The 27,997-nt window shown below is 40.8% G+C and overlaps 1 long non-coding RNA gene across 1 annotated transcript; it reads left to right on the top strand.

Annotated features, from left to right (window-relative positions):
* LOC106751629 lies at nt 1–27,464 on the top strand. Its single transcript, XR_001375079.1, has 3 exons — nt 1–58; nt 21,344–21,561; nt 27,274–27,464. It is a non-coding gene; the product is annotated as an uncharacterized LOC106751629 (long non-coding RNA).
* The last annotated feature ends 533 nt before the right edge of the window (nt 27,465–27,997 follow it).

Here is a 27,997-nt window from a genome sequence, read left to right as displayed (position 1 = left end):
CGAGCGCATCGCAAGTTCGAAGGCCCGAACGAGTGAACGTGGAGACACGAGATAAAAAGTAAGCTTGATTATCGTTAACTACTGTTTCCGTTAACTGTTATTACCTGCTCGTTTTATCCCCGATCAGAGGAGCAACCGTAGCCGAACGTCGCGACGTATAAATCGAGAAACTCCTTGTGCGACGCCCCTCGTTCGCGACAAAGAGAGGTTATGCGCGCGATCGTGCGTAAGATGCGCGATATCCTCGCATCTTCGTGTACGCGTGAGAAGGCATTTTCGATTAGCAGACAGGATCGACGAAACGCTGGAGCGATTACAAGTAAGGTGAATGACAGAAACGGTAAATTCACGACTCTTCGGTATAAATAAATATTATATCGTCTTGCTACATCTCGCGCTGAAATCGCTCGGTTAGTTCGAAGCAGATAGTTACACAACGAGCCGGTTCGCACATATATACGTGTATACGGAGATATGAATGCGCATAATGTATTCGTACGTCGACGGATACGAATACAGAGAGGTACTCATCGAGATATCTGAATGCGCCATAATGGTACGTGACCCAACTTACATTAGTCTTATCGCCACGGCGTTATTATACCGCCTGCGAGACTCAGGAGTTGGTAGACCAGAATCGGGCTCCGCATAGCCGCGGATCTCAACTCGGCGGACCCTTCCCTCCCGGCGCGCGAAGTTGCAAATCAGCTTATGGTAACACCACAAAGAAGAAAACACGAATTCGTGATCTTGGTAACTCGTGCGGAAATCGCGGAATTGACTGTTGCCGCACTTGTACCAGTTATAGTTGAAACGACGATGTGTAAATATAACCAATTAAGGTAGCCGGTCCGTCGAATAAAAATCATGTCGAGGCAGCTGTACAATTCGTTCGGTGGTTTAACACTAAACCTACCGACATTTCATGTATACCTAATCCTACCATGAGCGGTCAAATGACCGCTTCAAAAAAACATATGTATCTTAATATAGAAAGAGATTTTAGCCAATTGGATAGTAAACAAAATATTTTTCTGGTGCTACAATAAAAACCCGCTCCCCGCTTTTCTATTTAGAAAGTTTGATTTACCTTTATGCATTTTCAGCACATTTTTTACAAATTACAGCATTTTGTATTGCACATTTTCCACATACGTATTTTTTATATTTTATACAAATTTTGTTAGTCTTATTGACTTTACAATATCTTATTTGACAAGATTTCCGTCCAGAAGAATCTGTAGCTGTGTTTATTATTGTTTTTGATGAACATTCTTTGCTTAGCTGTCTCTCCTTCTGATATTCGGTCTCAAGCTCTTCTGCCAATTGAAATAAAAATTCTTGCCTCGATATTTCTTCACCCGTCGTTTCTTTATATAAAATCCAAGCATTTATCCCGGCTAAATCTAAGATATTGAAAAATACCTATAAAGGCCATCTTTGACATTTAGATTTTATACTATATTTTCTGGCCATTTGATCGGTTACATCTACACCGAATTTTGTGCTATTGTAAAATCTAATTGTCTCTGGTATACGGGTGTCACTTTTTTCAATTTCAACGGATGAATGCATTGAACTAAGTATCAATACTTTTTTATTGGGTTTAGCTTTATAAATTGAAAGAATAAAATCATTCGATTTGTATAATATTGTTGAGAAGCGTGTCATACTATCCTTTGCCTATCTCGCTAATTTTGGTAGCTCTCTTTTATTTCTGCGGATAGTTCCAACAAGCGTAGTTTTTTTTTCTAGAAGTTTATTCGCTAATGACGCGCTTGTAAAAAAATTGTCAGCTGTTATATTTCTCCCATGGCCCGTATATGGTTCTGCCATATACTGCCTAATTTCAAAGTTACAAACTCCCCAAATGGGACCGATGATTCTCTCCCTTCATCTTTTCCCAAATATGGAAAGCCGTTTACTATATATACTTACTACTTACATCGGAAGCTAACCAGAATTTTATGCCAAATTTGTCCGGTTTGTTGGGCATGTATTGAGTAAATCTACAACGTGCTTTTGTAGGAAACAATTGTTCATCTATAGCAAGATATGCTCCTGGTTTATAACAGTTTTGACTGTTTTCGATAAATTTGTACCAAACTTCAGAGATCAAAGCGAACTTATCGTTTTGTAAGCGTTGGCTTCGTTGATTTTTGTTGTCAAACCGAATAAATCTCATGATTTCTGTGAAGTCATTTCGGCTCATAGTTGTCGAGAAAAATGACGGACCCCATTTCGTGTTCCATAAATATGATACATCCATATTTTTAGCCTCATATGCGCCGCGTGCATATAGAAGTCCAATAAATGCATATAATTTTGCAATAGATAAATTCCATTTCGTTTTCAACACTCGAAATGCCTCTAATTCCATATATTTTCTTACATGTTCAATCATGTTATGATCAATAATCAAGGAAAATGCTGACTCAACTCTGCCCTTTATAATATTTCGTTTAGCGTATCCTGTCGGTCCTGATATTTCCTTGAAAATATAATAAATCGGTGCTCTTCCGCGATTAGACCCTTCTTTTATTTTTTGCCAAACAGTTCCGTCCATAGCAGTTTCAATCTCTTCCTCATTTTTACTTTCGGAACTAACTATAAATCTCTTTCTTTTTTGTCTTCTTCGTATATTCAAAATATTCTCTTCGTCTGTATCGCTGTCAAATAAGTCACAATTATTTTCTGCTGTATCATTATCAATATCGGAAACTTCTTGGTCATCTTCCGAACAATCCTCGTCGATATTATTTATTTTGTCTAATAAATTGATATTCCTCGAATGTCTTGACATTTTTGGGGATGAATATACAAATGATAAAGTAAAAACTAAAATATAAAAATATAAATCAAACGGGGCAAAAACATTGAGACCAGAAATAAAAAAAAAACAATTGTAAATCATACCACAAAATATTGTTGGCTCTGTTGACTTTGTCGAAACTATCACTTATACCACGTAATAATTTCTATTATACACTGTGAAATTTTGATGCTCTCTGTTCGGATCGCAAGACCGTACTGTCGTACAAATAACGCTATGCATTTGTTCCAATCGCGCTATGAATTTGTTCCAATCGCGCTTTCCAAAGAATATAGTCGTAAATAATATGAATTTTTCAAATGGTCAAATGACCATTCGTGGTAGACTAGACATGCTATAAATTTTTTTCGGAAAGTAAACAATAAAGAAAGTTGTGAATATTGAAAAATGGGTTGTATGTATATTATAGGAAATGTCAATAAGCTACATGGTAATAAAGTAATGTTGTATACGAGAAATCCTAAACGAAATTTCAAAAACGGTCATTTGACCGCGCATGGTAGGTTTAGTGTTAAACGTGCTCGGAAAAATGTCGCTCGCGCAAATGAAACTTCGTTGATTCTACCCATTTTCTTTCCTCGGTGTGGAAAATCACTTTACATCATTTGCGTGATAGGTTTTCCCGACGCTGCGAGAATTAATTGACAAATATCTTTTGATTAATCCATACTGACAGAGAGAGAGAAACCAAATATCCTTCTTTTCGCGTTCTTCGTGTTGAATCGAATATCCGAGAAAAGGAGAGACGCGATCTCCAGGCTCGCGATTTAACGAGAGAAGAAAAAACTCGAGCGCGCAGTTCTGCGTGAACGAAACGGACACGTCGCGATCGGCCGCGAGATGAATTTGAAAGCTTGTGCAATTGTTCCCGCTAATTAATCCCGTTCGCGCAGAGCGTTCCCTTATTAAACGTTCGGCGGTCCTCTTCGAATCGATATTCTTTTATTTAATCACGAGTATGTGCCGAGCGTTACTGCGAGCGAGCGACCGCCGCGAAATACGAACGAACGAACGAACAACGGCCGTGCGAATGCATAACACGCGGATATACTCGAATATAGGAATATTTATTTTTTCAACTGTACAAGTCGCAATATAGCGCGCTGCGATTGTTCCAGACGTAAAATATCGTATTGCAAAGGTGCAGTAATATCTATCATTAAAACACGAATATTTTACGTATGTAATATCGGCTAACGTGTAGATTATTCGGTAGGAATTTCTTTCTCTCGTTTGTCGTACCCTACAACTATTTCACCGGATGTTGTCTCGATCGCACGTGGTAACAAATAACAAATAATTTATTCTATAAACATTCTGTTGATATAAAACGTGCAGGAACTTGTGAACATTTCTTTTTTCATAGGAAAACTCTCCATGTCTCGTAAATCCGCACTCGCGCGATAATAGATAGAGAAGGAAGGGAAGAGGGAGAGGGGGGGGGGGGAATAATTTAGCGATTATTTTAGATTCTTTCACATGCCGTTATTTCATAAATGAGCGTGTCGGTGTTTCCGCGTTTTAATTCACGGCGCCTCAAATTCGCGGCTGAGCGCACGTCGCGAACGAGATTTATTTCCACGGCGCTGAAAGCAGGTAGCGAGCTATTAGCATATCTGAGTTCGACGGACGACAAAAACATGAAGGTGGAACAGAAGAAAAACGGCAGTTTCCTAGATAGAAGAATTTATGCAAACACGTCAGTCTGACCCGTTCGTTCTTTGGGGCGAGCGAACTCGCCGCAAAATGCCTGAAGCCTAACCACGTAACGATCGCGCTACGCCGGCGGCTCATACATAAAATCGCATTAAACCGTACAATGTTCCTCGTCTCTTCATTATTACAGTCCGTTAAATTCCGCCTCGATCACCCGGTTGGCTCAAAGCAATTTTTACCTCATTAACTCTTCGAATGCAAACGGCGTTTACAAGGGTTCGACGGAAGTGTTCACCGTGTGCGAATAGTGCGTTCAAAAGTATCCGATGTTCAATGCTCACTATGCGAGAGCAGAGTCTTTAGGTCATCTCCATTTATTAAAAAAACTTAATTTTATCGCATAAGAAGAAAATTCGTCGCGAAACAGCTCGGTTGTGATCTCTCGGCATGTAGTGATAAGCAACCTCGACTGGCGATTAATAAGAGAAAATGAATTTATATTTCTTGCCTATTGTTCCGGTATTTTCGTACCGCGTACTTCTACGTGGCCGATCATCACGTGACGTCACGAGCCGGCGAATCACACAACTCTCGTCGAGTGATAAAAATATATCGTTCGCTCTTAGAACATTCGATCGAATTCTCTTGTCAAATTCGTTCAATTTTTCGCGATGAGATAAACAATATGACTTCTCAGATCTCTAAGATAGAAAATTCGATGTCAGTTTTGCAGAAAATTGAACGCGCGAAGAAGAGAAATGTATTAAGTAAGCTGAGTAACATAATTTCATTTTCCAAAAATCTCATCGTTCGGAATTGTTGCCAGCAAAATATCCGAGCGCAACGAAAATGAAGTAACTATTCGTGAATTGACAGACACTAATGGACTCATTTCTAATAGATACTTATCGTTGCATCATGACGGATAAAATGATAATTCATAAACATAAATATCACCGATATCAAACTCGCATTTTCTCTTTTTGTATTTTTAGTGCGGCAAGGACAAATAACCACACAACTCGTTAACTTTGAAGCCCTATATCACGCGTCGCTTCTAAATTAAACGCCGACATTAATAAGCGATACCAAAATATTTTCTATCATTGCGACCGCCGTGGAACAAGTGTAGTATTTTATTACTATGCCCGTGATACACGAATTATATTTTTCATTATTCACTTCATCATTAACTTTTCATTTGGCAGCTGATAGGTACGCGAATCGGTGTTATATCACGATAAAGAGATCATCGAATGATTGCATTGTCTTCCTTTGTGTTTTTATTTCTATATGACAAAATAATGAGATTTAAATGTAACGTGAAGTGTTCCCTCCTCTTTTCTCGTTGATAATATCACGTTTAATATTATTGAGTTGGCTGTCCATCTCAAATTCAAAAGCGAAATTTGTATAGCCATAAAAGCTCAATTAATATGATATATATTATTATATACTCTGTATATAATATACTATATTAAAATAGAATAATAGTAAAATATAGCCACTCATAAAAGCATTTTATATATAAATTATATTTTCAATATAAAATAATGTTTACCGTTTTTACAATATAGAAATAGAATCACACAGGAACGTTTAAGATTAATAATGACAAGCCTTTTCCATATGTGTCCTTAGAAGGACACATGTCCAGCCAACAGTACTTCTACCTCAATACGCGCTAATTATATCTGAATGCTTAAGCGCACACTTGCGCGAATCAGTGGGATCCGCATTCAAGCGAGCAAAGTTTAATTAATCTGAATTAAGTTTTCAAACGGAAACGCGACGATATTCTCGCAACGTCTAGTCGGCGAATTCGTTAGAAAACGAAAACTAAGTTTTCACCACGAGATATGCGCCGACTCACTGGAACTTTTAGTGGCGATGACGGCATAGGTAGAGAATACAGAAGAGACCGGATAACGCGATAAGTGAAACGCTTTGTCNCCCCCCCCCCCCCTTACTATAATCGATATCCGTGCAATGACGATCCTTGCGTTCGATTTACACACACGTCTTATTATTACACTCGGCGAAATTGCACCGGCGAACGTTCATACATCCCGACGCCGATTTACACTCGTTCATTCACCGGCGAGCGAACTCGCAAAAACTTTCCTCGTCGTGGCCGCATTATTAGACCGGCTAATGGAGTTTGAGTTTCGACTCTGACTACCGGGTGATTGCGGCTGGTACTTAGCCCCGGTAATGTCGCCGTAATTAAGGTATCGGCCGGACAGTGGCGCGTGAAAGAGGGAAAGAGAGAGGGGGAAAGATCGGATCTCGCGAATACTGTAAATATTAAATTATTAAAATTTCATTTTCTCACTAAGTAAGTAATATCGTCATCTTATCAAGAGCGGCTGTTTCATATCCTTCGCGCGTTCCTCAATCGCGAATGGAAAAACTTCCCTCCCGCAAAATCGATTTTGGTTGAGCTTGAGGTAAACAATAATTTGTTGTTTCTATGACGAGAGCTGCGCGCAGCAGCTTGTCATCGATAAATCTATATCGAGCGGATATAATGTTGCGTCAATCTTGGAAATTTGGAGATGGTTTTAATTAGGTGTCAGAGAGAAGAAAAGATGCACGCGTATGAAACGTGATATTTCGACCAATAAGGATAAATAAGAGACCATGCACGGGCTTTATAATGCAATGTGGTAGCATGTAATATATTTATTTGTCCGGATTATCTACGACATGACAGTATATGATAGGAAAAAAAGGCAAATAAAAGTCAAGCGAACGATATGTAAAACTGAATATACACTGAGGCAAATATTCTCAACTCATTTCTATCGATCAAAATATCTTAAATATGGCTTCTCAGCTAATCAGGTAGTTTCTAAGCCACTTTTAGAAGCACTTTTATCCACAAAGTGAGTTGAGAATATAGACCTGAATAAATGAACAACGAATAAACAGCGAATGTGTAATATGAATATTGTATATATTCGCGTCTAAACGTGCACGAACTTTCTTTGATAAACCACCTTATGAGCAAATTGACTTGAAACGTTCTTTTCAGATCCATCACAGCGTGTGCTCTAAATTGTAATAACGGAACATTTACATTCGTTGTTCGCTCAGTGTATATCTAAAACTTTATGTGTAACGTTTTCGAGACCGAATGCGAAAAAAAAACGTTTTTTCGCGCGGCTAACACAGCAGCATGTAACCTTTCGCACGAGAACACGTGACTCTTCGCACGGAGAATCGCGTAACTTTTGGTATCAATTAGCACCGCGCGCGGAACACCCTCGGCGGATACGAAGAGTCGACCGGGTCCGAAACTTTTCTCGATGGATCTCGAAACGCGCACGTGACGAGAATATCACGGATCCACGTTGAAACAGCCGGAGAAATTTACGCGGAGGATATTGTATTCTTATCGGGATGTCGAAAAATTCGATCAATTAATTGATACCAGGTCGATCATAAAGAATATTCTGAGACAGAGATCTTCGACCGTCGGATTTCGTCAGAGCTCGAAAGGAGCAAATTTAGCAGGAGCTGCACATTTCGTCGCGTTCATTCGTCAGATCCGTGTCATTTTAACTTCGACACGGAACTATTTCCCTATCTGACAAGCATGTGCAGCAGAGTGGCGATGAAGCCGGTGGTAGACGACAGGGAATCTCGCAGACAGACATACGTATACTGTTCCGTTCCGTGAAATTCCTCGTTTCGTGACAAATACTCGCCACGACCCGGATTTGAAACGGAAACTTGGACTATTTCGCACTTGGTTTCGTACATACAGCGCGTTGCTTTCTTCCCTTTTTCTTATTTTTTTGTCTTCTTTTTTTTTACCGCCGTAACCGCGGCGATCTGTTACACCTCTGTGACGGTTAAAAGTGTTACGCTCTTTCTTGTTTCTTTTATCTCGCCTTATCTCTCTATATCCTGTGAATCTCGAGGCGTGTCAATTGTATCGCGTCGTCGACGGATCTCGGGATGTCCTTGCCCGATCCTTGCCGTAGGATTCCCCGTGTTTTACATCGGCTATATACTACAGAATTCTAAGAATTCGTTCTTCGAGGGAGTTTCGTGCCGGAAGCGATTATCCTCGCGAGCTTTCGATAAGAAGAACAACTAAAAAGACTAGCAAAGCCCCGAAAGCCTTTGCCAGCGGATATGATCGAAATTAAAAATTCTCCGAACGACAAAGTAATCTCTTGGCGGCTTCTTCCCTTTGATTCGGAGCGCCCTGTTTCATTCTAGAAAATAACTTCATGACCACTTTTATTATAAGAAATACTTGCAGTATTAATCTCTATTAATTACTAATACACCGTCGGGTATTAATTAAATTTATCAATAGTATATACGTGCGCTGCATGGAGAAAAAAGTTTCGCTGCAAATTATTTGTTAATATCGTGACTGCAAAAAGATTCGTTGCACGGAAAATATAATTTCGCTGTTGTAGCGAAACGTTGTTGCGACAGCGATAAAATGTAATTGGCACAACCAAAAATTAATACTTTTAACAAACCTCTTTGCTGTCACTGTATTAATAATTTGCCGTTTTAGCAGAATTGTTTCCTCCGTGTTTTTTAGCACACTACTTTCCAAAGTAGAAGCAGCAAGATTTTGCTGTAGGCGTTAAAATATATTATTAAATAAATATATGCGAATTTTTTACATTATTATACGCATTAAAATATATCATCATTGTTTAAATCTATTGTTATTATTAATATGTAGAGTCCAAGCTTATTAACTGCACTAAGCATAAATAATTGATTTTCACGAATAAGTCGACTACCGGCACATATTTTGTTGGATGCGCGCACGTTATCCTCGCGTTGTTATAAAATCATGATAAATTACACGGAATTCACAACGCGCTTTTCGCCAAGCATCGGAATTATAACTCTACGGATATTTTTCGTTTTGCTTCGGACATGATACGACAAGCACTCGCGCGAGTTCGAAAGTTATATAGTTTTCCCGGTAAGAAGTACACGGTGATAAATTCAGAGCGTGACCGGCGCGGCTGGATCTCCAGCAGCGTTTTGGACCGGCAGCGCCGCAACTAACTCCCTCCGACGCGTATGGCAAGATATTATCTTGTTCCTACGTAGGAGGAGAGATAACCCTCAGATAATTTGACGACGTATAACATTTCGAGTTTACCGCGGCAAGCGGTGAGAAGCGGAAATGTAAACGCGAGCGAGCCAGCGAGCGCGCGCGCGCGGCTTGATTACTGCGAGAAAAGAGGCGTTTCTAATAACCGTGTACAAGGAGGAACGCGTTATACGACAGCACGCTCCTCGAGGACGCGCCTCGTAAAAGACGCTAAACAATGAACTTAACGAACGCTAACTTTTGATACGAAAGTTTAACCCCTCGAGTGAAAATGACGAATCCCGCCCGCCGGAGCTCTCAGCGCCAAACTGGCGAAAGTGTGTGCAAAAACATATAAACATATAAATATACATTCGGTGACCCACTCTTACCTTTTTGTGCGAGTACATTCGAGTACCGAAATTAATGGTTGCGATGAAAGTTGTTTCGCTTTAAATGGGCTACTTTAACTCCCCAGTGCAATTTTTTTTACTCACTCCCGAGATACTTCACCGTCCTCGCAAATTCAGTTTACACAAATCGATTCCGCTTGTCATTCCTTTTGTAAAAGTACCGATATAAAATCACCGAGGAATTAATATTTTCCGAGATATTTCGTATTTTACATCGTTGATGCTTTGCCGGCACGGCAAATATTAAATTTCGCGTATTCACATTCCGCGATGACTTTAATACTTTTATACATCGAATGTTAGGAAGAATCGCGATTAATGATATTAAATATCGCGCAAAGATCGCATCAATGCAGCTGCGAAATGCAGCGGAATCTGTTTTTACGTTTCTCTACATATTTTCCCACATATGTATAGAAGGTTTAGGAATTCATAGTGGGTCACAGAAAATGGTGCAACTTGTCCTCGTGCACTTTACACCGTTTTAACTCACAGAGGGGACTGCGAGCATTGCTAACGCTTCTTGATAAATTAATTACAGTTTATGCTGAGGCAACCTCATTTTCCTCCGCGGCGGCAACTTTGGTCAAACTTGAATTCCGAAATGCAATAGCAGCCGCCAAAATGAAATTGAAATACATTCGCGATAGCGATCCATCTTCATCATTAGCAAAATTAATGGTAAACCGGGGGTATGTACGTTCGCGCGCGCGCGCGTGTGTGTGTGAGTGATGTGTCAATGGAATCGTAAATTTGTGTTTATACAATAAATGAAAATTATTAGCATAATCTTCTTCATCCCTAATAGTATGCTGATCGGTTAATACTGCAATGAGTTGCACCAATCGCACCATGCATGAGTCTCCAGTGACACAAGTGACGCAATAACGGGAAATTTTGTATCGGTAACCGCGTGGTCGATTTTCTCCCAACAGAAAGGCCGACCGCGCTGTTTTTCCGCATCGTTTACTGTTCGGCTTCAAACATATCTTTTTTTGACGCGTCGTATCGTCAGCAGCACTGCGCTGAAGCTTCCTGATTACCTCGCTGAAGCACGATCAAAAGCGCGCCATTGAGCGAGCGTACAATTCCCGTCGGCAAAATCTCGCGAACGAGGACGATGTTCCGACGAAGCATGTCGCGGCCGTGTGAGGGAAAAAAATAACGATGAATGAGACGCGATTAATAGATGACGGGAATCTGTTCGAGCGAAAGCGATGAACGTTCCGCTAAAATTTCCTATCGATATTTCGCACATGCGGTGGATCGCCGTGACCGTCGCCGACGCATCGTTAATGGAATAATAATATGCGTTGTGTGTGTATGTGTTACGTAATACGCGCGATAAAATTACAGCAATAATTAATGTGCGCGCACACCCCTCGGTTGGCGTTGCCCAGGGAAAATTATATTCTCGCGAGTTTTACATCACCGCGGCCATAATGCGTAATCTATCGCGCATAGATTTGCGTATAATTCATAGGGTAACAAATTATTGCCGATAATACGAATGCGGTACTCCGTGTTTTCGTGGGAATGCATACGTAACAACGAATCGTCCCAATATCGTGCAAATTGTCCTAAACGGTTTCCCATATACCTCCTCTCTTCTCTATTCTCGCCCCCTTTGAATATTTCCCATCGAAAATTACTGCTACCGACACAATTTATCTAAACAAACCACCGGCACGGTAAATATTTTAACACGTTACATTGTACACGAGATATCTGCTATAAACAGGTCAGATTTTAGTAACGATTTCAAATTTACACAAATTCGGTGTCGATCGTTCCACACGGTAAAAAATTTTGTGTCAAAAACGGTCCATTGAAATTCTGTGTTATTTTAATATGAGGAATATGTTAATTTAACATTATATTTATGTACTTTCTAACACACTCCCCATGTTAAAATTTCAGTAGATCATTTTTAATATCTAATTTTTTATTGTGCATAGTAAAATTATTTAAAAATAACATCGTTCCTTGTAGCTTCTTAAGTTTTGACGTGAGCTTCGAATAATTACATGCCTTCATTAAGTGTTAAAGTACGATTACGTTATATGATTCTAATCAAAGATTCAAGTAAATAGTTCACTAAGATTTTTTTTNTTTTTTTTTTTTTTTTTTTTTTTTTTTTTTAACAAAGAAAGGACATACACGCACAAGTTTATATTCGAATGATCCGTGAGCTTATATTAATTTAAAAAAATGCTTGGCACTGATCTCCGAAAGCCGTTATTGCGTTGCTCTTTCTTATTTCACGATTTAAAAATCGTGCGTCGGCGACGGTCGATTTAACATCGTCACGCAGTGCTCGAAGAGAGATATGTCGTAACAGATGACACCGTCAACAGATGAATGGATTGCATTTCAGATTAATTTATTTTCCGGATGGATGTGATGCATCAGCATTGGACCTAACGTTCTGCGCGGCATTTCCGATCGTGCATTCTCGCGTGGTCCCTCCCAACGTTCAAACGGTTAAGCGCACGTATTTGCCGATCCTCTCGGAATAATTTTCACGAGTCAGATCGATCTGCCACCGAAGCGACGAACGGGCTCATACGTACATGCTCGGTATGACAAGTGTCAACGTTTCGTTTTACGTCATAGGCGTGCTATCGCGAGGGTGCAGCTAGAAGTCGTCAAGCGTTCGTCGAGTTTACGATCGACGTCATTCGTGCGAGCGACGCGCTAGAAAAATAATAGTCCGCGATTTGACTGATTTATATCACTGTCGTGCAACAACGAACGTTGTCGGCGATCTCAATGATGTATAACGTTATAACATAGGAAAGACTTATTGATAATCGCTTTTAGATAAACGCGTGACTTCCCCTAACTTGAAGGAATCCTTCAGATTAAAGGGAACAAGAAAGCAAAGAGAACGAGAGAAACAAAAGTTACACATTATTTATTGATCGGGAAATAACGAGACAGATTGTTATATTTGATATATTTTGTTATTTTTGATATATTTTTAAAATGATAAAGAGAAAAAAGGAGGAGAGCAATATGTAAAAAATATAGTATTATTATGTAAACATTGTAATGATATTTTAATCATTATTTCTGGACTATGTGTTGTATTTGTCGAGGTGTGATGAAATCCACTTCAACATTTTTAGGAGAACATCTCGAGCGGAACGTGAAATGCGAATCTTTTGTCCATACTTTAAAGCGCGATGTTCAAGTAGAAATTAAAAGAAGAGTAACGTGTATACCTACTGCCCTATATTTTGTAAATCCAGCATTTCCAAGATGCAGAGACACTTAATCGTGGATAATCAATTAGAAGTTAAATTAAAGCAAACATGAAGCGACCGATTTGCCACCCCGTCCCCCCTCTAACTCTCCCTCTCTATCTTTCTCTCTCCTTCTTCGCTCGAATTGCACGTTTTTACTCAAAGATACTAACAGACATTAGACTTTCCTCGTTACAACTACGTAATTAAGTTCTTCTTCTTGGAGTAGTGCTAAAGCGAGAAGGCGTTAAGCGAATGAGGACGCATCGACGGACAGCGTTTGCGCGGTCTCTTTCTGGCGTATCAATAATTTACGCGAGCGTTCCGAGTGCCGCCAATTTTACTTAATTAAAGAGTGGATTCCATTACGCGCCGGTATATCGTCGAGGCGTAAGCCACTGACGAACAGATACTCTCATTAATTAAAGTAACGAATCTAACGTCGAGATATTTGCCGCGCCATCTGTCGCAATAGCAGTATTAATAATTTTACTGAAATGCAACGACCGAGACGTGCTGAGGGAATAAACGTGCAAATTAACCCTTTACTCCCCCGTCGTTTGTGTTTGCATACTTGCATATCGGAATTCCATATGCATGCGCACCGCCCTAAATTTGAATAACCGTTTGATAAACCTCGAGATCGACTTTTTCTTAGCAGGAATCTTAGGGAGGGTTGTTGTTTCCTAAAATATTATGACATTCTGCATTAAATATCTTGCTGATTGGATCTCCGGCTAAAATTCTAGAAAAAATAGCGATTGTTTGGATCGAAATGAAGAATAAAATCCCACTATGCAATTTCATTTTTCGTTAAAATTAGCAAAGTAATGCGCGGTGTGAAATAATAATAGTAATAATATAGTAATAATTTATTTACAAGAAAACACTTTTTGCATGTGGTTGCAAAAAATAGGCCTAATACTTATAAGAATATAAAAGAATATCCACTCGGCACTCCACATTAAAAAATAATAATAATAAAAAATAATAAATTAATAATAAAGTAAACAAACTAGTAAATACGAGCAATGTATAAAAAAAAATTATATATATAATTGAATTATAATTAGTGGGTTGAGCCAAAGATAGCAGTAAGTGAATTTATATAACTTGAAGACATTTCACTCGAGAAGTCCATTTTAAATGAATATTCATTAGATAAGACACACAGTCTATTAATACCATTGAATTTAGCATAGCAAGTCCTACGACATTCTACGTACAATATTGGAGAACATCTAAAATATCTTGAAGGAACATTAAATTTCAGTTACTCCAAGACACCCGGACAATTCACAAAATGATCAAGAACTTTAAAGACGAAAAGAAGATTAGCAATAATAATCTTCTAATTAATAGAGAAATGGATCTTAAAGCCACATTCATAAAAAGGGCTTTCCGTCATATTTTTTTCAAATAAATGCGCGTTTGTGCTGTTGTGGTTTTTTCTGAGATGCAGAAATAATGATTTCTCTCGGAATAGATTTAATGAGTTAAACCATTCTTGCTTTTGCTTTATATCCTGAACGGCCTGAAAGTATCTTCTGCCTTTATAATTAGCTGTAATTTCCTCCATCAGCTTTTTTTCCTATATCTTTTTTATGATAAGAAATTAAGTCGTTGCAAGATAAATTAGCAATATCCGAGGGCCTCTTTTTCTCTGCTGTTTCTTTAGCTAATTTGTCTATTAAATCATTACTAATTCCACAGTGAGTAGGTGTCCAGATAAATTTTACTATATATCCTTTATCCTTCAATTCTCTTAGAAAGATTAATATTAGATATGTCAGAGAATGTTTCCTTTCTTGTCCAGATTTAAAAAAATCCAGAAATACACTCAATGAGTTCGAAGTTATCCAAACTTTTTTTATATCTTGTTCTTGAATGAAATTGAGAGGTAAATCTGCAGCCATAGCTTCAGTTTCAAAGATGTTATAGAAAGCATTTAGGCTAACTTTGTATTGCACGAGAGGGTTTAAGCAGAGATCACCGATTTTTTCATTCTTTATCTTCGATCCTTCTGTATAAAGAATGGCGGATCTTTCATTAGTCGGAGCGTATAATTATTTCGAAGTGTACGCTTTACTCTGACGCGCGTTAATTAGAATTTAGGAAAACTCCCGCCCCCCTCTCTCTCTCACTCGCTCGCGCTACGTGTGTATCTTCGGACGTACGCCGGCAAAGCCATAACTTTTCGCAATAAGCGACGTTACGGCTGTCATAACGGCGAAACTGCACGATCGGTGCACTGAATCAGCCCGTGCGATATGACGAAACTGGGGGGAATGCGCGCGGCAACTCGACGACGTCAAAGACAGGAGTGGAAGTTTCTAACGAATGTCGTAATAATGATACGGGATTTATGAGTTTGCCTTTGGCGCTGCTACGCCCGACTTTCTCTCCCCCACGAACTTTCGCTGCTTCAGCTCGGGCAGCTAATTAGAAATCGGTCATGTACTCGCGCCGCGAGCTCGATTCTTTTATCCCAATACGGAGAAATCAAGCGAGAGAGACGGAGAGTTCCTTTTTCCCCGGTTTTTCTCAATCGTTATTACATTTCATTGTAAAATATCAGTCGGAGAAAACTCGGATCGAATTACGTGATCCGACTTGATCTTCCTCCAATTTGCCTTGACCGCGGTTTCTTGCGGCGGAATTTGCGTAAGCTTGAGATTTAGTCCTCCTTATAAATCCCGACTCTCTTTTCTTCAATAAATGATTTTCCAATGAAGATCCACATGACCGCTGGCGGTGGCCTCGCGGGACTCGACATTAATATCTCGAGACTCGCGACGATCACTTTGCCGAACTGAGAAAAACTATTTTTGACGTCGCCCTCTGGCCCTCTCCATACCCGGGCACACCCTTTCACATAACCACGCGAGATCCGTGCTCGGCAAAAGTTATACTCGAATTACGCGGAATGACTTCCAAAGACGCGCGAACCACGACTGGCTCTGACAACGTCGTTATCGGTAATAATTCCAATTTACCGGTGCCATTTCGTCCGCTCGATATCGATCGACAGAGCGACGCTTCTCACCCTCGCCCACCTCGCGCACCCCCGATTCGCTTTCGCGCAATCTCTGCCACCAGAAGTCGCTTTAAATTGAAAAGCCGGAGTGCGGGGCCCAAAAGACAAAGAAGCGAGCGGCGTTCTCGGTACCGCCGATTTGCGGATCCGACCTTCCATTAGCGAAATAGTATTTTCTTCTTCGATCGCGGCGCGGGTCGCCCGGTCAGTTACCACTTTTGACCCGGCTGGTACCGTCCGCACGCGCTCATCTATTTATCTCGCGCGACCCCCGTTTAAATGTCAGACGCGAAAACGCAACACCGGATATAATCCGTCCTTGACGACACGACGGCAAGTTACAGCCGCGCGATCTCTTTCAACGCGTCGGCGGTTATTATTTTACAGCGGTCGTCGCCACCCCCGGGAGTGTAATGACTTCTCGAGAACTCGAAACTGTACGTCACCGTCGACCCACCGTCGACCCACCGTCAACGCAGAAGGCGTGGGTTTTGCGACGTGGATGTTACAAACAAGACCTTGAGAATTAGCGTGGCTAATCGGCGGATGAACAATTAAAGATCTTTTTTTTTTTTAATTGAATAATCTTCGACATTGCAAGAAGTCCAAAGATAAGGAAAAAGATCGTGAAATCTTCATCCTTTATCTTCAAATCTCCAACGAATTTTTCTACCTCTGCACATACATGTCACGTTTATTGTCAAGGAAAGAAAAAAAAGAACCGAAAGGTTTCTTCGATTTGTTCCATTTTCGATCATATCTCGGAGAATATTGAGAATATTATACATGTCATATACTATATGTGTATATTATACATATTATGTGTGTATATTGCGCACCGATTTTCGTTTATACATTGTCACGAACAAACGTTGGTTAAACTGTCGTTGTGTATATGCACTTTTCAAAAAATATATTAAATTAAATTTGATAGAATCCAGAATTTGATTCTGCGCGTATTATCGCGCCACGATAATAATTATTTTCTTTAAATACCGTTATGCAAGTTTCATTACTTTAAACGGCAATTGACAGACAGATAACTTTTAATTAGTATAATCCATTCGCATTTCCCTTTGTTAATTTATGCTTATAACAGTAATAATAACTGCAATAATATCAATTGTCAATGTGTGTAATAACGTTAATATAAAGCCGGGCAGGAGTACTATTCAAATTCAAAGGGTTAATTAAATGCTGTTATGGAGTTCGGGAACAAGAGAGGTGTTCGCATTAACATTGTCTTAATAATCACATGTAACGTTGTATACGTGTAAATCTACAGAGATATTTCATACAATCGCGGGATATCGTCCAAATTTCAAGATACTACAAATCACCGAGCACGTTTGTGTTCTGCTTTCGCGTGACGAGCGACCCCGAAATCTGTGCCAACGCGTTCCACCACAGTGGAAATCCTCTGATTTACAACCGATTTTTTCTTGATAAAGATTGTCCATCAGCGATCTTCTGCCCGTACACGATACTTTGACACTCAAAACGAAACGATTTCGTGTAACTGAATTTTATATTAAGATTATTTCCTCAAGTAAAGTCCAAATTGAAATTAAATTGACAGAAAAGGAATTGTTTCGTCTTCTAACAGCAATTCGATCCGCGGAAAAGAAGCAGCTTTCACAGCTAAAAACTGATTCCCACAGGTAATAATTAGCTGTTCATATAATACAACTGAAATTTAATTAACTTTGCCCATTCTTTTTGTTGTAATTTTTAGTTCTGGCAACTAAATTTTAGTTGTATTATATGAATACCCAGTTTTTTTCCATGCGTCAATCCATTCATTATGACACACCTATGATCGTATTAATATATTCTAGTGTATAAAAAAAATATATATATATTGAAAGAATAATACGCTACATCAGAAAAATATGGTTGACGCACTAATCTCCCTGTTCTCTTAGCCGTTTGTGTGCCAGGAACGCGTTCTTCGTTTTAAGCCAGCTCCAGAGAATGTGGGGACTGAATCGCCAACGTCGTCCGATGCGACACTGGCTATGTCATCTGTATGAATGTTTTAATTACGCTTCTTTCCTTTGCATCGAGTTTTATATTGACCCACCCCGCTGGCCTACATTTGCCACATCGTCTGGAGCCGGCTTTTCGTACGAAAAATGCCACCGGGCGCTTCCCTTGTTCTACACTGGGAGATTTCCAACGATCTCTCTCATCTTCTGTCTCATGATTCGAGACGTCGTTACGTAATTGCCATTCAATATTTTCGAGAATGCTCGTCTCGCTCCTCTCGAAAGTCCGTCCGTAGTGCGTCAATAATAGAACCGAACCGCCTTGCGTGACACTTTCGTCGCACATTCTCGCGATTCCCTTTCCCGGCACGCAAACAGTTAAAAGAGTCGCACGCTGACATTGCGGCATGCGCGAAAGAGCGCTTTTAAATTCCGCTCACCTAACTCCACTTAGGCCGGCAGGGGTGCTCGAAGCCTCTCATGTCATGTCGCGACGGATGTCGTGGATGAAGGTCGACGTGGGTTCGCTCGTACGTTCGTGAGTTCACATGGTGCCTGCAGAATCGCGAAAGACTTCCGGATAGTTTGAGGCACCGTCCGGGCAAGAGTTCGCGGCACTCGATGTTCAAACACACACTCGCACGACCTCGGGTCGGGCTCAGTTTTGCATCATTCGGACACCGTCGCGCAGATACCGTACGACGAATCGATGCGGTGCCGATCGAGAACAGCCGCGCAATCAGTACGACGAGTGCGACGAATCGGAAAGTTTCGCGCCGACGACGATTTTCCCTTCACATCTTGATCGGTCCCGGCATACCTTCGCCGCCGTTCAGTGTAACGATCGCTCGCGTCGTCGCTCACGCACAACCGGTCGCAGCATTCAGTCGCGGCTCTCTCTCTCTCTCTCTGGTTCCCGTCACATCCTTCGCGACTTAATTCACGCCAAAGTCTCGACGACGCGGTTATTATTCGCGCACTCTGTTCGTCGATCTCTCACGATCGCTTCACTCCCGCAATTACGTCGTTCGGCGTGTGCACGCACTCGAACGTGACGTGGAACGCGCGCCTCTTGCACTTCCAGAGGCACCCCGATCCCAATCGCCGATTTTGTCCCGCGACAGAGAAACATCCACTTCGAAACCGTGCGCGCCGAGGATCGGGCGGTGACTGAAAGCGTCGCGCGGTCTCGCGCCCTGTAGTTCTATCTTCCTCTATCCGGCTCTCTCTCTCTCTCTCTTTCTTTCTCTCGCTCGCTCGCTCGCTTTCGCCCTCTCACCCACCCGTCCTCATACCCTCTCGTCTTCTCGCTCTCTCACACACACTCTCTCTCTCTCTCTCTCTCTTCTTCACCCCTCCCCACCCTCGCTCATGCTCTGCCTCACTCTTGCGAGATTCCGCTCTCTTCATGGTACACGTCTCTCTCGTTCGCACCGGCAGGATAAGGAGGAACGTTCCTCCTCTCGCAGCTTCCCTCTGTCCGCTATTTCACCCCCGCGTGTTCAACCCTTTTCACTTCCTCTCTTTCTCTCTCTCTCTCTCTCTCTCTTGCTCTCGCTTCGTCCATCGCATCCCTCTTTCTCTCGTCTATCCCTTTTTCTCTTTTGCTCGCTCTTTTCTTCCTCATTTATCGTCCTCGTCAGCCCCGTACGCACCGTCCACTCCCTTTCATCTCGCGAAATAATTCCGTCCAAGTCCTAGGTCTCTCCCCCTTGCTGGCGCGCACGGTATCTCGCACGCACGTATCCACCCTCTCGCGCGACCCCGTCTCACCCGTTCGCGTTCGGTGCACGCGCGAGCATCCGACGCAGGGTGCCACGCCTCTACCCCTTCTGTGTATACGTGCCATTGATACGAGGGAGAAACTTAGCCTAGGCCCGAGCTTCCGCGCGTCGCTCCGACTCTTTTCGCGTCTCACGAAAGCTCTCAGCGAGCTGCGCTCTGATTCTGCACGGGCGATGCCGCCGATTTAACTCATAAGCGCGCGTGAAATCTTCCGCAGGCGCGCGCGCGAAACTTGGTTTTCGCAATCGTATTCATGGCTATAGAGCATCGGCAAGAGTTGACACCCGAAAGTTGAAGATTTCAGGTTAAAGGCTGAGAAGCGAGGACCCAGAGACGAAGGCTGAGGTTTGAGGGTCAAGAGTCGGGAGTTTACAGTTCGAAGTTTAGAACCTACGGTTGAGGAACTGGGAATTCAGCATTTGTATACCCGCGCAATTACAATCGTGATTATTGTACCTGAATTCACAGATCGACGAATGGTTGTCGGTCGGTTGCAATTACACGTTCTAGTTCTCTCCAATACTTTTACGCATCTTCACACTCTTCGGATGTTCTTCCCTTCGATCTTGGTGTGATTTGTAAACACAGGTCTCTTGGTCGTGCGATTTTCACGACTATTCAGCATCTCGCGCATTTCGCTGTTTATCCAGATTTACGTTTAATTTGAGGTGAAGCGGATTACGCTTTTTCGATTTCCGCGGTCTCTTATGCACTCACACATTCGAGGGACTCGCCGTGTCTGTGAATACGTAACAAACACGAATAAATGTTGAAATATTTGGAGCACTCCGCCGTTGAAATTATATTTTGGCGTGCATTAAATCCGGTATAAATGAATAAAGATCAATGCGCAAGCATGTAGCTTTGGGGAATATTATTTGGCAAAGTAATATTAAATGTAACTGCCATTTGAATGCAAACAGACGCCAGACTTGTAATATTGTCGTACTCATCGATTATATGTTTGAAATAAAATACAATTGCAAGAAAATAGTGTGTATTGCGAACCATATCGATATGTGTATATTGAAAATCCAAATGTGTTATTTTTACACGTATAAACGTTTAAAAATTACATATTTGACTAAAGCTCTTTTTACATATTTCTTATCATTTTAGGTTACGTTATTTAAAATCATTTTAGGTTACGTTATTTAAAAGATTTAATTGTGTTAAGTGACGTGATATAAAACCGCAAGAAATATGCAAGAAAAGCCTCAGCTAAAATAACACGCTTGGATTTGCAGTATACAATCTTCCCTTAGATTATTCTCGACCTAATTTTCATGTCAAATTATATCAGTGTTGCAGTTCCATGGAAAAGTACCCTGTCGGGCGACGCCAATGCCTACGATACGCCATCCGCTTGAATGCAGGAAAGTGTATAAATCAGAAGCGGACGTCTGCGTAGGGCGAAGCCGCGTGCCAACTACGGCCTACTGCGAGCGATGACGTAACACAGCCCTTCGAGGGACGCGACTGCAGCTGAGCAACATCTCAATGGTGCAACCTCGAGTTGAGGTAGGTCAGTGCGCGGGTGAGATACGTTGGGGTCGTAATGGAGCGCGTTCAGTCGGCTTTCCATCCTTTTTGTCTCAAATCGCGCGCAATCGCAAGATCCATAACGGGTTCGGGTTCTCGTACTTTGCTCGAGATTCTCGTCACATTCGAGCGTTTATTTTCATGAGCGATAGCATACTTTGATCGACACATCGGCATTTTAATGATAATCAATATTAGGATAAAATTAATTTGGCCAAGTTAAAAGTTAAGTTCATTCAAAATCAACCAAGTTACGTTAAAAGTTACTAATTTTTTAATTGGACTTTTAAATTTTAACTAATTATTATCCAGCCTTAATAATAATGCAGATAAAACAATGTGTGTGACTGCAGAATTCTTTAATTGGAAAAATGAAAAAGAATTTAGGAATCATTTTAATTTAGTTTTTTTTCGATATTATTAATCAGTATTATACGATGTTTTCATCTTGCCATGTTTGCACGACCGCCGCGCTTTTTCCGTTAGCGTTTAAACAAATAATGTGTAAACAGTATTAAAGAGAGATCACCCGTATCGCAAATCTCCCGTTATCAAATGAAACTTGCTTCTTCCTTCTATTTTTAAAAAATTTCCCTAACAAGATTAAAACGTCACATTAATAACACCTCCGATGTTTTTGTAAATTTTGCGCTTCACCGCAAATAGTAAATTTGAGCGTCAATATTCCAAGGCAGTAGCACACGTGGTGCTGTGGAGCAAGTAGTAAAAGCAGAGATTCGCCGGACGTACTGATCGATCGCGTTACACGTTGCGCGTAAAACCGGCACACGGAATATAAGCCGGCACATTTTATCGTTTTGACAAAAAGTTATCGAGGACAATTCCGGTTTGACTCTTATTTCCTCATTACGCAACATTAATAATCCATGTGTGTAAATTACAATCGAAAAATCCGAGCTAATCATTATCAACCTCGTAGATTATTGCCGACATAAAGTTCGTATCATTTATCGCGCCAAGTGACCAGCCACGTTGCACTTTCTTTAACGTTTCGTTCGACAACGTGAACAAGGCGGGTACAATCACGCACACTTTAACTTCTGCCTCCGCGTGTACAGCGCGCTATCAAGTACCGGTATTGGTATCATAGCTGGGACACAGGGTTTGTCGCATCCACTGTGTCCCTCTATCGGACGAGCATGCTCCTCGAGGACGTTATAATTACGACTATTTTGGAAATCCGTGTCGAGATAACCGAGCGGACTTGCCGCAACAAGGTTGCGCTCACGCGAAACCGCGCTTGTGTACCTCGAAGTATACCTCGCTTATCTCTCGTTCCAACTATCAATGCTATCATTACATGCATGTACAAAATGTTGTGTTACACGAATCCCTTGATATGGAACAATAATAATACCGCTCTATATAATATTATACTACGCGCCCCCGTGTCAACATCATCGCGATAACGTAACCGCCGGTATAATTCATTTATTGTTTATTCATATTTGTTTATATGTATCGTATAATCTATTTATTAAACATAATTTGTCAAATAAATACTTGGCAAAACATCGCATTATTACAATATACTTAATTCGGAATCGCGTGTATTTCCTGCTGATTTATGCTGATAAATTCGTCTCTTCTAAAATGGTTACTATTATAGCCGGTAAATAAAACGCCAGGCTCTATTATTTACCGTAAGCATCTCTCGTGTAACATGCCTCGTATAATTTAGAATTTATCGTCCTCCCGCGTGATTCCACGCATTCCATGGGCCAACATAGTTGATGTTGCGAAGTTAATCTTCCAATATGATCGCACGCCTGAAATTTATTCGTAGAGCATCGAATCGATATTCCACCTCGTGCCCGATTTACGTCTTATCGTTAATATTCCTCCGATTTCTATATCGTTTCTTACCAATTATTTATACCGGCAATTTTCTTCGGCCACAATTCTTTCGTTCGTACCGTGGTCGAATATCAAAATCCCCATGGCAAATTCATGCACGAGAAGTTCTTTCTCCGTAACGTCGCCATCGTGATACTCTCATGCGACATCAACTCACGATATGCCGGCCGACAAAGACAAAACACGAAGCTCCGAGTATCGAACTTCTCCTCGGAAGGATGAAACTTTCGAGTGGTCTTTCGGTCGAGGGTCCCCCATCGCAGTTTCCCTTCCGCGAACGCGACTCTCGAGTGGACATTTGGGTGGGAATCACCCTCGATCCGGTGTTCGCGCCACGAGCTTTCCTATTCTGAGGCCTGAAGGTAGTTGATCCGTAGAATGCGAGATTTCCAGCGGCGATATTAAGGGACCTCTACATAAATTTATTATTTACTGCGAAAAAATACTTTCTTATACTTTAACTATTTAAGTAATAAATGCTAACTTTAAGCGAAATTAAGATTAAACAATATGCATACAATATTACAAACACGGAGATATTTATTATTTATTTTTCTTATTAATACTTTATTTATATACGTCAGTTGAGTTAACAGAAATGTATGCAAAATAACAGAGAAAAGGTGATATTTAAATATGTGTACGTGTACATATATCACAGACATTGGTATGATTTATAAATTTCTTACGGCTATATTTTCAAAACAAAAATGGTCAATAATTCTAAAATTTTTGTATAATATCTATATATTAATCCTTAGTATCACAATGGTTTTTCATTAAAATTCTAAATATAGTTTAGAAGAAATCAGAAGTAGAAATTAAAAATAGGATATTAACATTAGAACCACGGCAAGTTGTTCCCTTCTAGAATCGAGGATAGATTATTTTTGACTTACTTCTTTTTTTTCATAATTATCCGTGGACTTTCTTGAACTGTTTGATACTGTTTAATTGCTTTATGATAAAGAAGGTTTCCTAGTGGTGAAAATCAAAGAAATAGGAAAAAGAGGAACACTTTGCGTAACTGCGTGCGACTAATAGGAGAAGAAAAAATCATTTTCCCACCGTTTGCGAACTGCGATTTGCGCATTGCGACCTATACGACCTATAAACGGGCCTTTAGAGCGGGAACACGCATACCGGCGAGCCGGTGCGCGCTCGGCCTATGCGTTTCGCGATTAACGCTTCGTAGATCGCGCGAACCGAGCGCGAGCGTCTCGCGTCGCGACTATGCAAAGTATTTTCAATTTCCACGTACGAACACGCGGCCACGAGCCGCGGTCGTATGCGCCTCTTTTCATGCCTACTTTCTTCCTGCGCCGCGGCGCGACACCGAACAAAGAGAGAGAGAGAGAGAGAGAGAGGTTTTCCGGATCGGCGCACTCCCGTTTGCGTTCTACCGTGACGCTTTATTACGCCGCAGACACCGTGAAGAATAAATGCCTGGCGTGCCGTCGCTCGCACACCGCGCGACCGACGCTGCGACGCGTCTCCTCTATAGCGCGTATCATCCGGGGGTGGCCGGAAATTGGCGCGTTCTGTCTCGCGATGAGTATCTCGGGGTGAATTTACGCCTTCGCCGTTGAAAGTTCGTGAAGGCGCGCTACGACGGCGCGCGTAATCGCGTAAGGAAATTATTCAAACGCGAACGCATTGTAAGCGCGACCGTCTAATCACCGGTTGCGATTACGAGGATTAATGTCGCAACATCGTGCGCGCGCGCGCTCTGCGAATGTGCCCGCGATTAGTTATTGCTTCCAATTATCAGTCTGATGATCACCGTATGTGTCGATGCCCCTCTGTGGCGATTGTCGAAAATTAGTCGATGAATCAATCGATATTTGTTACTTCCGCTGCGGTAAAAACGTCGATCGCCGAGCATATCCTCGTATCCGAACGGAAACTTACTGTTACTGAAACTTACGTAATTGACTTGAAATCCTTCCATTTCTGTTTCTGTTGTAATATTAACTTTTCAACTCGGCCATTTGTGTCGGCTCGTGTTATGACAAAATTGCATTATCCGATAGCTGTCGGATCTTACGGCTTTATTGAAATCTATAAAATGCCAAATAAGTAATTTATGACCTTTACCAAAGATATAGATTAGATTTTGGGAAGGGGATATATTTTATATATTTAATATTTTCAGGATTTTAATTATAAATTATTCGGGAGATATTCCTCGGCGTGTAACGATCTGTTTCTTTTTTCCGTCGGCGTGATATCCGTAGAAATAACAAAAGCGATCGCGACGAGTCGTCGAACGACGACGTTATTAATAGTGATCCGAGTTATCTACTGCGCGTAACGCGATTATTCTTCTTTCGTAGTCGCTTCCTCATATAGTGCGCAAGCGTACACGTATACGTACAGTTGAGCGGCCGCATAACGGGGTACCCAAGCGCGAGGCATTCTAGAGCGGCGAGGGACAATGGACAATTAATGCACGCCATTCGCTGGGTACATTCCATGAACTCTGAATTCTCGCGGTAGTCTCCGTCCGCGTTATTCCAAAAGTTGCACAAAGGCACGGCGAAACGCGTTTCGCTCAGCCGAGAACGCACACGCGCCTTGTGTGCATCTCCAGCAATTTTCTTTGATTTTCATCTCACCGACCGGTACAACCGATCGTTCCAGCACAATCGAAATTCAAATCGCGGAAGCGGAATTCACTCACTCATTCTCTCTCTTTCTCTCTCTCTCTCTCTCTCTCTCTCTCTATTAACACGTTAACCTCTCAGCGAATTTCTACATATCTCATCATTTATCACATAGCAATTTTTGTAATTATAAGCACGTGCGATGATAAAATAATTAATTTAATTAAATTAAATTTGTTAAATTAAATCGTGTTATCAGGGTGATTTATATATCTCATTGAGGGAAATCATTAATGATAACGCCACTAAAAATCATCGGTTAAGGGTTGCCAGTGACTTTTACTTCAGTTAACGCTTGAAAATGTTTATTTGTCCTGAAATAATTCGTAATAATAAATTGCGTAAAAGAACTAAGTTAATTAAGTTAATAAAATTATTAAACAATTAGTTGTCTAGAAAGATTTAATATCGAAATCTGCCAATCTGCTCTCTTAAGTCGAAAATGTCACTGATTGAATCAGTAATACAGTATTATACTAATAATCAGTGAATATTCGCTAATTTTGAGTAGAAACACTTCCGCTTAGTTCTTTTGTCTTATTTCACTAATTTTGGTCAGTGAAAGATTCACTGGCAAATCGCTGTTACGCGCCCTGTAGCAGAAATATACATATACATATACGTGTTCAAGCATATATGTCGTATTTGACGTAGTTTATAAAATAGTAGACTCAAGAACTTCAAAAGATCCCGAATTCGAGTCCCATCAGCATGAGCATATTTTTCAAATATAAGTTAAATTAATTAAACATAATTAGAAATATTTCAAGTAAAATTATTGGCAACATCTTAAGAATGATTAAGATATTAAGAAAGAAATAATAAGTAATATCTTGTTTCACTGTTATTGCAGTCAGGTTCCCCTGATGGAAACAGTCGCTGCTATTAACAGATTTTTTTCAGCGAAATTTTATTAATTTGCAATGCTATGTTTATAACTGTGACTATTAGCTGTCTCTCAATAATTATGCACTGATTGCAATTTAGAGATTGCCCCGGTTTCTTTTATTTCTGAAAAAGTGCTCGGCGAAAATGTTTTAATCGGATTTCATTTAATTTTAAGTGATTTATTTCATTTAATTTTAAGTAATTCGAGAGTGTGCTTTATACGTAGGAGAATTGTCTCGTTTTTTTTCTCTCATTTTAGGTGTGAAATTGGCTCTCTAAAATAAGACGCCATTTGACGTAAAAAGAGCAATAATACGTACGTATCATTGCCCTCGCATACTTCTAACTTTAGTACGTACTAGAATAAAAAAAAATCTCCTTTCGAGTGAAATGAAACTACTATTCCTGAAATATCAACGTCCAACGTTCATATTACACGATTCGACAATACTAAGTGGAAAGTGAGTAATATAACGGGACCGTGATTTTTCAACTCGCGCTAGTTCGATGCACGCATTCCCATTTCTCGATGCGTTTCCCGGCGTGAAGATATCCCGACGCGAGGCGACGATTAATACGCACCATTTGCCAGCCTCGAATTTCCGCGGAGGTACAAGCTTGCCCCCGTTCGCGATAAAAGACGATTCCGCCTGCGACACCACGAAAATCTTTCTCTTAATTACTCGTTCTTTAAAGTCGAGTCTACTCTCGCCAGGAAAGAGAGAGAGAGAGAGAGAGAGAGCTCACCGCAAGCGTCAGAGAGTACAAACAAACATAACGAAAATTCCACAGTAGGAGAGACAAAGAAGTAATGGAAACGTCTCGGGAACTTCTTCACAAGAATTGTGTAGCAACCGTTTCTTGAGAAAACGAAAAACCATCTCGTTATTCTTTGCGTGCACGCAACACGAAATCACGCGCACGTGTACCGTACTATAAGGAAACCGCCGAACAAATGAGGCGGAATAAATAAATAAAGAATA

Source organism: Dinoponera quadriceps, unplaced genomic scaffold (genome assembly GCF_001313825.1).
Source record: "Dinoponera quadriceps isolate SergipeBrazil2010 unplaced genomic scaffold, ASM131382v1 scaffold386, whole genome shotgun sequence".
Classification (NCBI taxonomy): Eukaryota; Metazoa; Arthropoda; class Insecta; order Hymenoptera; family Formicidae; genus Dinoponera; species Dinoponera quadriceps.
Note: the sequence above shows the minus strand (reverse complement) of the source record. Positions and strands in the feature narration are given on the sequence as shown.